The sequence below is a fragment of the Cucurbita pepo genome, chromosome LG02 (genome assembly GCF_002806865.2).
Source record: "Cucurbita pepo subsp. pepo cultivar mu-cu-16 chromosome LG02, ASM280686v2, whole genome shotgun sequence".
In the NCBI taxonomy this organism is placed as follows: Eukaryota; Viridiplantae; Streptophyta; class Magnoliopsida; order Cucurbitales; family Cucurbitaceae; genus Cucurbita; species Cucurbita pepo.
Window position 1 is genome coordinate 7,243,235 of NC_036639.1, and position 8,881 is coordinate 7,252,115.

At 39.7% G+C, this 8,881-nt stretch overlaps 9 non-coding genes across 9 annotated transcripts; all 9 read left to right on the forward strand.

The window, feature by feature from the left end:
* Positions 1-856: 856 nt before the first annotated feature.
* Positions 857-927, forward strand: TRNAG-GCC. Its single transcript has one exon. It is a non-coding gene; the product is annotated as a tRNA-Gly (tRNA).
* Positions 928-1,132: 205 nt separating this feature from the next.
* On the forward strand, positions 1,133-1,203 carry TRNAG-GCC. Its single transcript has one exon. It is a non-coding gene; the product is annotated as a tRNA-Gly (tRNA).
* A 202-nt stretch (positions 1,204-1,405) lies between these two features.
* On the forward strand, positions 1,406-1,476 carry TRNAG-GCC. Its single transcript has one exon. It is a non-coding gene; the product is annotated as a tRNA-Gly (tRNA).
* A 768-nt stretch (positions 1,477-2,244) lies between these two features.
* TRNAG-GCC lies at positions 2,245-2,315 on the forward strand. Its single transcript has one exon. It is a non-coding gene; the product is annotated as a tRNA-Gly (tRNA).
* Positions 2,316-3,370: 1,055 nt separating this feature from the next.
* On the forward strand, positions 3,371-3,441 carry TRNAG-GCC. Its single transcript has one exon. It is a non-coding gene; the product is annotated as a tRNA-Gly (tRNA).
* An 872-nt stretch (positions 3,442-4,313) lies between these two features.
* On the forward strand, positions 4,314-4,384 carry TRNAG-GCC. The gene has a single exon. It is a non-coding gene; the product is annotated as a tRNA-Gly (tRNA).
* A 381-nt stretch (positions 4,385-4,765) lies between these two features.
* Positions 4,766-4,836, forward strand: TRNAG-GCC. Its single transcript has one exon. It is a non-coding gene; the product is annotated as a tRNA-Gly (tRNA).
* A 1,129-nt stretch (positions 4,837-5,965) lies between these two features.
* TRNAG-GCC lies at positions 5,966-6,036 on the forward strand. The gene has a single exon. It is a non-coding gene; the product is annotated as a tRNA-Gly (tRNA).
* Positions 6,037-7,210: 1,174 nt separating this feature from the next.
* On the forward strand, positions 7,211-7,281 carry TRNAG-GCC. The gene has a single exon. It is a non-coding gene; the product is annotated as a tRNA-Gly (tRNA).
* Positions 7,282-8,881: the final 1,600 nt, after the last annotated feature.

Genomic DNA, 8,881 nt, shown 5'->3' on the forward strand with positions numbered 1-8,881 from the left:
GTGATGAAACTAGTTCGTAATGTGACAACTTGGGTTAGTCATAACATCATCTATAATGTGCATAGATGACACAAATAGCACTATCGAGCTTTCTTCATTTTCTAAAATCTAGAGGTGAAAGTACTTCGGAACAACTGCATGACTAAAATATGAAAATGTTATGGATGTGCATACTTATAGGAGCACCAGTGGTCTAGTGGTAGAATAGTATCCTGCCACGGTATAGACTCGAGTTCGACTCCTGGCTTGTGCATCTTGTTATGAAGAATAGCAGTTATGAAACTAGTGCGTAATGTGACAACTTGGGTTAGTCATAACATCATCTATAATGTGCATAGATGAGACGAATAGCACTATCGAGCTTTCTTCTTTTTCTAAAATCTAGAGGTGAAAGTACTTCAGAACAACTGCATGACTAAAATACGAAAACGTTATGGATGTGCAAACTTATTGGAGCCCCAGTTGTCTAGTGGTAGAATAGTACCCTGCCACGGTACAAACCCGGGTTTGAGAATAGTAGTGATGAAACTAGTTCGTAATGTGACAACTTGGGTTAGTCATAACATCATCTATAATGTGCATAGATGACACGAATAGCACTATCGAGGTTTCTTCTTTTTCTAAAATCTAGAGGTGAAAGTACTTCGAAGCAACTACATGACTAAAATACGAAAACGTTATGGATGTGCTTACTTATTGAAGAACCAGTGGTCTAGTGGTAGAATAGTACCCTGCCACGGTACAGACCCTAGCACTATCGAGCTTTCTTCTTTTTCTAAAATCTGGAGGTGAAAGTACTTCGGAACAACTGCATGACTAAAATACGAAAACGTTATGGATGTGCATACTTATTGAAGTACCAGTGGTCTAGTGGTAGAATAGTACCCTGCCACGGTACAGACCCGGGTTTGATTCCCGGCTGGTGCATCTTGTAACGAAGAATAGCAGTGATGAAACTAGTGCGTAATGTGACAACTTGGGGTAAGTCAATAACATCATCTATAAATGTGAATAGATGACACGAATAGCACTATCGAGCTTTCTTCTATTTCTAAAATCTAGAGGTGAAAGCACTTCGGAACAACTCCATGACTAAAATACGAAAACGTTATGGATGTGCATACTTATTGAAGCACCAGTGGTCTAGTGGTAGAATAGTACCCTGCCACGGTACAGACCCGGGTTCGATTCCCGGCTGGTGCATCTTGTTACGAAAAATAGCAGTGATGAAACTAGTGCGTAATGTGACAACTTGGGTTAGTCATAACATCATCTATAATGTGCATAGATGAGACGAATAGCACTATCGAGCTTTCTTCTTTTTCTAAAATCTAGAGGTGAAAGTACTTCGGAACAACTGCATGACTAAAATACGAAAACGTTATGGATGTGCATACTTATTGGAGCCCCAGTGGTCTAGTGGTAGAATAGTACCCTGCCACGGTACAGACCCGGGTTTGATTCCCGGCTGGTGCATCTTGTTACGAAGAATAGCAGTGATGAAACTAGTGCGTAATGTGACAACTTGGGTTAGTCATAACATCATCTATAATGTGCATAGATGACACGAATAGCACTATCGAGCTTTCTTCTTTTTCTAAAATCTAGAGGTGAAAGTACTTCGGAACAACTGCATGACTAAAATACGAAAACGTTATGGATGTGCATACTTATTGGAGCCCCAGTGGTCTAGTGGTAGAATAGTACCCTGCCACGGTACAGACCCGAGTTCGATTTCCGGCTGGTGCATCTTGTTACGAAGAATAGCAGTGATGAAACTAGTGCGTAATGTGACAACTTGGGGTAAGTCAATAACATCATCTATAAATGTGAATAGATGACACGAATAGCACTATCGAGCTTTTCGATTCTCGGCTGCTGCATCTTGTGATGAAGAATAGCAGTGAGGAAACTAGGTGCGTAATGTGAAAACTTGGGTTAGTAATAATAACATCATCTATAATGTGCTTAGATGAAATGAATAGCACTATCGAGCTTTCTTCTTTTTCTAAAATCTAGAGGTGAAAGTACTTCGGAGCAACTGCATGACTAAAATACGAAAACGTTATGGATGTGCATAATTATTGAAGAACTAGTGGTCTAGTGGTAGAATAGTACCCTGCCACGGTACTGACCCTAGCACTATCGAGCTTTCTTCTATTTCTAAAATCTAGAGGTGAAAGCACGTCGGAACAAGAGCATGACTAAAATACGAAAACGTTATGGATGTGCATACTTATTGAAGCACCAGTGGTCTAGTGGTAGAATAGTACCCTGCCACGTTACAGACCCAGGTTCGATTCCCGGTTGGTGCATCTTGTTACGAAGAATAGCAGTGATGAAACTAGTGCGTAATGTGACAACTTGGGTTCGTCAATAACATCATCTATAATGTGTGCGTAGATGACACGAATAGCACTATCGAGTTTTCTTCTATTTCTGAAATCTAGAGGTGAAAGCACTTTGGAACAACTCCATGACTAAAATATGAAAACGTTATGGATGTGCATACTTATTGAAGCACCAGTGGTCTAATGGTAGAATAGTACCCTACCACGATACAGACTTAGGTTCGATCCCCCGCTGGTGCATCTTGTGATGAAGAATAGCAGTGATGAAACAAGTGCGTAATGTGACAACTTGGGTTAGTCATAACATCATATATAATGTGCATAGATGAGACGAATATCAAATGTGACAACTTGGGTTAGTCATAACATCATCTATAATGTGCATAGATGAGACGAATATCACTATCGAGCTTTCTTCTTTTTCTAAAATCTAGAGGTGAAAGTACTTCGGAACAACGTCATGACTAAAATACGAAAACGTTATGGATGTATAAACTTATTGGAGCACCAGTGGTCTAGTGGTAGAATAGAATCCTGCCACGGTACAGATTCGGGTTCGATTCCCTGCTGGTTCATCTTGTCACGAAGAATAGCCGTGATGAAACTAGTGCGTAAAATGATAACTTGGGTTAGTCATAACATCATCTATAATGTATGTGCATAGATGACACGAATAACACTATTGAGCTTTCTTCTTTTTCTAAAATCTAGAGGTGAAAGTACTTCGGAACAACTGCATGACTAATATACGAAAACGTAATGGATGTGCATACTTATTGAAGCACTCGTGGTCTAGTGGTAGAATAGTACCCTACCACGATACAGACCTGGGTTTGATCCCCGACTGGTGCATCTTGTGATGAAGACTAGCAGTGATAAAACTAGTGCGTTATATATGACAACTTGGGTAATAGCACTTATCGAGCTTTCTTCTATTTGTAAAATCTAGAGGTGAAAGCACTTCGGAACAACTCAATGACTAAAATACGAAAACGTTATGGATGTGCATAATTATTGAAGCACCAGTGGTCTAGTGGTAGAATAGTACCCTGCCACGGTACAGACCCGGGTTCGATTCCCGGTTGGTGCATCTTGTTACGAAGAATAGCAGTGATGAAACTAGTGCGTAATGTGACAACTTGGGTTAGTCATAACATCATCTATAATGTGCATAGATGAGACGAATAGCACTATCGAGCTTTCTTCTTTTTCTAAAATCTGGAGGTGAAAGTACTTCGGAACAACTGCATGACTAAAATACGAAAACGTTATGGATGTGCATACTTATTGAAGAACCAGTGGTCTAGTGGTAGAATAGTACCCTGCCACGGTACAGACCTTAACACTATCGTGCGTTATGGATGTGCATACTTATTGAAGAACCAGTGGTCTAGTGGTAGAATAGTACCCTGCCACGGTACAGACCTTAACACTATCGAGCTTTCTTCTTTTTCTAAAATCTGGAGGTGAAAGTACTTCGGAACAACTGCATGACTAAAATACGAAAACGTTATGGATGTGCATACTTATTGAAGAACCAGTGGTCTAGTGGTAGAATAGTACCCTCCCACGGTACAGACCCTAGCACTATCGAGCTTTCTTCTTTTTCTAAAATTTGGAGGTGAAAGTACTTCGGAACAACTGCATGACTAAAATACTAAAACGTTATGGATGTGCATAGTTGTTGAAGTACCAGTGGTCTAGTGGTAGAATAGTACCCTGCCACGGTACAGACCCGGGTTTGATTCCCGTCAGGTGCATCTTGTAACGAAGAGTAGCAGTGATGAAACTAGTGCGTAATGTGACAACTTGGGTTAGTCATAACATCATCTATAATGTGCATCGATGACACGAATAGCACTATCGAGCTTTCTTCTATTTATAAAAACTAGAGGTGAAAGCACTTCGGAACAACTCCATGACTAAAATACGAAAACGTTATGGATGTGCATACTTATTGAAGCACCAGTGGTCTAGTGGTAGAATAGTACCCTGCCACGGTACAGACCCGGGTTTGATTCCCGGCTGGTGCATCTTGTAACGAAGAGTAGCAGTGATGAAACTAGTGCGTAATGTGACAACTTGGGTTAGTCATAACATCATCTATAATGTGCATCGATGACACGAATAGCACTTCGGAACAACTCCATGACTAAAATACGAAAACGTTATGGATGTGCATACTTATTGAAGCACCAGTGGTCTAGTGAGTGGTAGAATAGTACGCTGTCAGTGATGAAACTAGTGCGTAATGTGACAACTTGGGTTAGTCATAACATCATCTATAATGTGCATAGATGACACGAATAGCACTATCGAGCTTTCTTCTATTTATAAAAACTAGAGGTGAAAGCACTTCGGAACAACTCCATGACTAAAATACGAAAACGTTATGGATGTGCATACTTATTGAAGCCCCAGTGGTCTAGTGGTAGAATAGTACCCTGCCACGGTACAGACCCGGGTTCGATTCTCGGCTGGTGCATCTTGTGATGAAGAATAGCAGTGATGAAACTCGGTGCATAATGTGAAAACTTGGGTTAGTAATAATAACATCATCTATAATGTGCTTAGATGAAATGAATAGCACTATCGAGCTTTCTTCTTTTTCTAAAATCTAGAGGTGAAAGTACTTCGGAGCAACTGCATGACTAAAATACGAAAACGTTATGGATGTGCATAATTATTGAAGAACCAGTGGTCTAGTGGTAGAATTAGCACTATCGAGCTTTCTTCTTTTTTTAAAATCTGGAGGTGAAAGTACTTCGGAACAACTGCATGACTAAAATACGAAAACGTTATGGATGTGCATACTTGTTGGAGTACCAGTGGTCTAGTGGTAGAATAGTACCCTGCCACGGTACAGACCTGGGTTTGATTCCCGCCTGGTGCATTTTGTAACGAAGATTAGCAGTGATGAAACTAGTGCGTAATGTGACAACTTGGGTTAGTCATAACATCATCTATAAATTGTGCATAGATGACACGAATAACACTATCGAGCTTTCTTCTTTTTCTAAAATCTAGAGGTGAAAGTACTTCGGAACAACTACATGACTAATATACGAAAACGTAATGGATGTGCATACTTATTGAAGCACTAGTGGTCTAGTGGTAGAATAGTACCCTACCACGATACAGACCTGGGTTCGATCCCCGACTGGTGCATCTTGTGATGAAGAATAGCAGTGATAAAACTAGTGCGTTATATATGACAACTTGGGTAATAGCACTTATCGAGCTTTCTTCTATTTGTAAAATCTAGAGGTGAAAAGCACTTCGGAACAACTCCATGACTAAAATACGAAAACGTTATGTAGGTGCAAACTTATTGAAGCACCAGTGGTCTAGTGGTAGAATAGTACCCTGCCACGGTACAGACCCGGGTTCGTTTCTCGGCTCGTGCATCTTGTGATGTAGAATAGCAGTAATGAAACTAGGTGCGTAATGTGAAAACTTGGGTCAGTAATAATAACATCATCTATAATGTGCTTAGATGAAATGAATAGCACTAATCGAGCTTTCTTCTTTTTCTAAAATCTAGAGGTGAAAGTACTTCGGAGCAACTGCATGACTAAAATACGAAAACGTTATGGATGTGCATACTTGTTGAAGCACCAGTGGTCTAGTGGTAGAATAGTACCCTGCCACAGTACAGACCCGGGTTTGATTCCCGGCTGGTGCATCTTGTACCGAAGAATAGTATTGATGAAACTAGTGCTTAATGTGACAACTTGGGTTAGTCATAACATCATCTATAATGTGCATAGATGACACGAATAGCACTATCGGGCTTTCTTCTATTTCTGAAATCTAGATGTGAGAAGCACTTCGGAACAACTCCATGACTAAAATACGAAAACGTTATTGATGTGCATACTTATTGAAGCACCAGTGGTCTAATGGTAGAATAGTACCTTACCACGATACAGACCCGGGTTCAGAATAGTACCCTACCACGATACAGACCCGGGTTCGATTACCCCGCTGGTGCATCTTGTGACGAAGAATAGTAGTGATGAAACTATTGTGTAATTTGACAACTTGGGTTAGTCATAACATCATCTATAATGTGCATAGATGACACGAATAACACTATCGAGCTTTTTCTTCTTTTTCTAAAATCTAGGGGTGAAAGTACTTCGGAACAACTGTATGACTAAAATACGAAAACGTTATGGATGTGCATACTTATTGAAGAACTAGTGGTCTAGTGGTAGAATAGTACCCTGCCACGGTACAGACCCGGGTGTTATGGATGTGCATACTTATGGAAGAACCAATGGTCTAGTGGTAGAATAGTACCCTGCCACGGTACAGACCCGGGTTTGAGAATAGCAGTGATGAAACTAGTTCGTAATGTGACAACTTGTGTTAGTCATAAAATCATCTATAATGTGCTTAGATGATGACACGAATAGCACTATCGAGCTTTCTTCTATTTATAAAANGGCTTTCTTCTATTTCTGAAATCTAGATGTGAGAAGCACTTCGGAACAACTCCATGACTAAAATACGAAAACGTTATTGATGTGCATACTTATTGAAGCACCAGTGGTCTAATGGTAGAATAGTACCTTACCACGATACAGACCCGGGTTCAGAATAGTACCCTACCACGATACAGACCCGGGTTCGATTACCCCGCTGGTGCATCTTGTGACGAAGAATAGTAGTGATGAAACTATTGTGTAATTTGACAACTTGGGTTAGTCATAACATCATCTATAATGTGCATAGATGACACGAATAACACTATCGAGCTTTTTCTTCTTTTTCTAAAATCTAGGGGTGAAAGTACTTCGGAACAACTGTATGACTAAAATACGAAAACGTTATGGATGTGCATACTTATTGAAGCACCAGTGGTCTAGTGGTAGAATAGTACCCTGCCACGGTACAGACCCGGGTTTGATTCCCGGCTGGTGCATCTTGTTACGAAGAATAGCAGTGATGAAACTAGTGCGTAATGTGACAACTTGGGGTTAGTCAATAACATCATCTATAAATGTGCATAGATGACACGAATAGCACTATCGAGCTTTCTTCTACCTCTAAAATCTAGAGGTGATAGCACTTCGGAACAACTGCATGACTAAAATACGAAAACGTTATGGATGTACATATTTATTGAAGCACCAGTGGTCTAGTGGTAGAATAATACCCTACCACGATACAGACTCTGGTTCGATCCCCCGTTGGTGCATCTTGTGATGAAGACTAGCAGTGATGAAACTAGTGCGTAATGTGACAACTTGGGTTAGTTACAACATCCCTGACTTCAATGATTTGTCTAATGAGAGAGCATATAGTGTGTGGAAGTGAGGTTTTGATTAAAATATCATCTATTTTGTATTTCAATTCCATCCCCTCTTTTATAAACAACTTGAACAATTATACTATATAAACGTTTTGCATCGATTTTAGTAATGATGTTGATTGACTTTAAATTGCCTAAAATTTTATCATAATTTACCTTGTTTTCATTTTAGATGTTTTCTTAACTACTTGCCCTTCTTCACAAACTTAGTTTGCTTTGTGTAGTCATCGTCTGCTATAAGCAAGGATTGAGGACCTATGACACCATTGGATTATGTGAAGCATCATCGAATAGGGGCAATTCAATTCTAAGAGGAAAACTAAAACAAAGGCAAATTATGTTTATTTCATAATTTGTAAAGTTTGTTGTTTTAGTGCTGAAGCGTAAAAAAAGACTCCAAATGTCCCAAGTATTAGAAGGTAAATTTCAATTGAAGCTAGAAAATGTGCAATGCGCATAATATTATGGTCGTACTTCTTCAACTGTGCGGCCTCATGATATTGACATGTTCACAACACGCTTTAAGAAAAACTCAAGCCTCATATTCATCTTTTTCCGAGCTTTGCGGTTTCGTTGGACCTTGGGCGAGGTTTGTCTTCACCAACCGAACATCACTTATGTCGCCTGTGTGTGAAGTTCATGTTCGGTTGGTGAAGTTCATTGGACCTTGGGCGAGGTTCGACCACATATGTCGCCTGTGTGTGCATGTTCATTCATCTGTGACACAACAACGTGGCATCTCATTGTCATCTTAGTTCTCAACAACACGATCCATGCATCGTGATGTCATCCCATGTCTATCTTCATGCTTTTTTTTTTTTTTTTTTTTTTTTTTTTTTTTTTTTTTTTTTTTTTTNTGTCGTGATATGTACTCTTGGTGATTGATGGATGTTATCCCCTGCTGAGTTTGAATGAATGTTTAAATTATGTTTTTCAAGCTTTAAGTGATTGATAGAAATAACTCCTTGTTAAGCATGCATGAATGTTCTATATTAAGATTAGGGTGCTAGAGCTAAAAGAGTCTTACCACGACCTAAGTCAGAACATTTCTAGTAGACTGGGCACTTCAAGATCGTGAGCGAGGATTAGAGATTTACATCTAAGTGTACCCAGAGATTGGATTAGCCCTAAGGAGCTCATCCCGAGTGTCCTTTAATATGGATTTAAATTGCCTGACGCCCCTAAGAACCTAGTAAACCTCTATTCACCT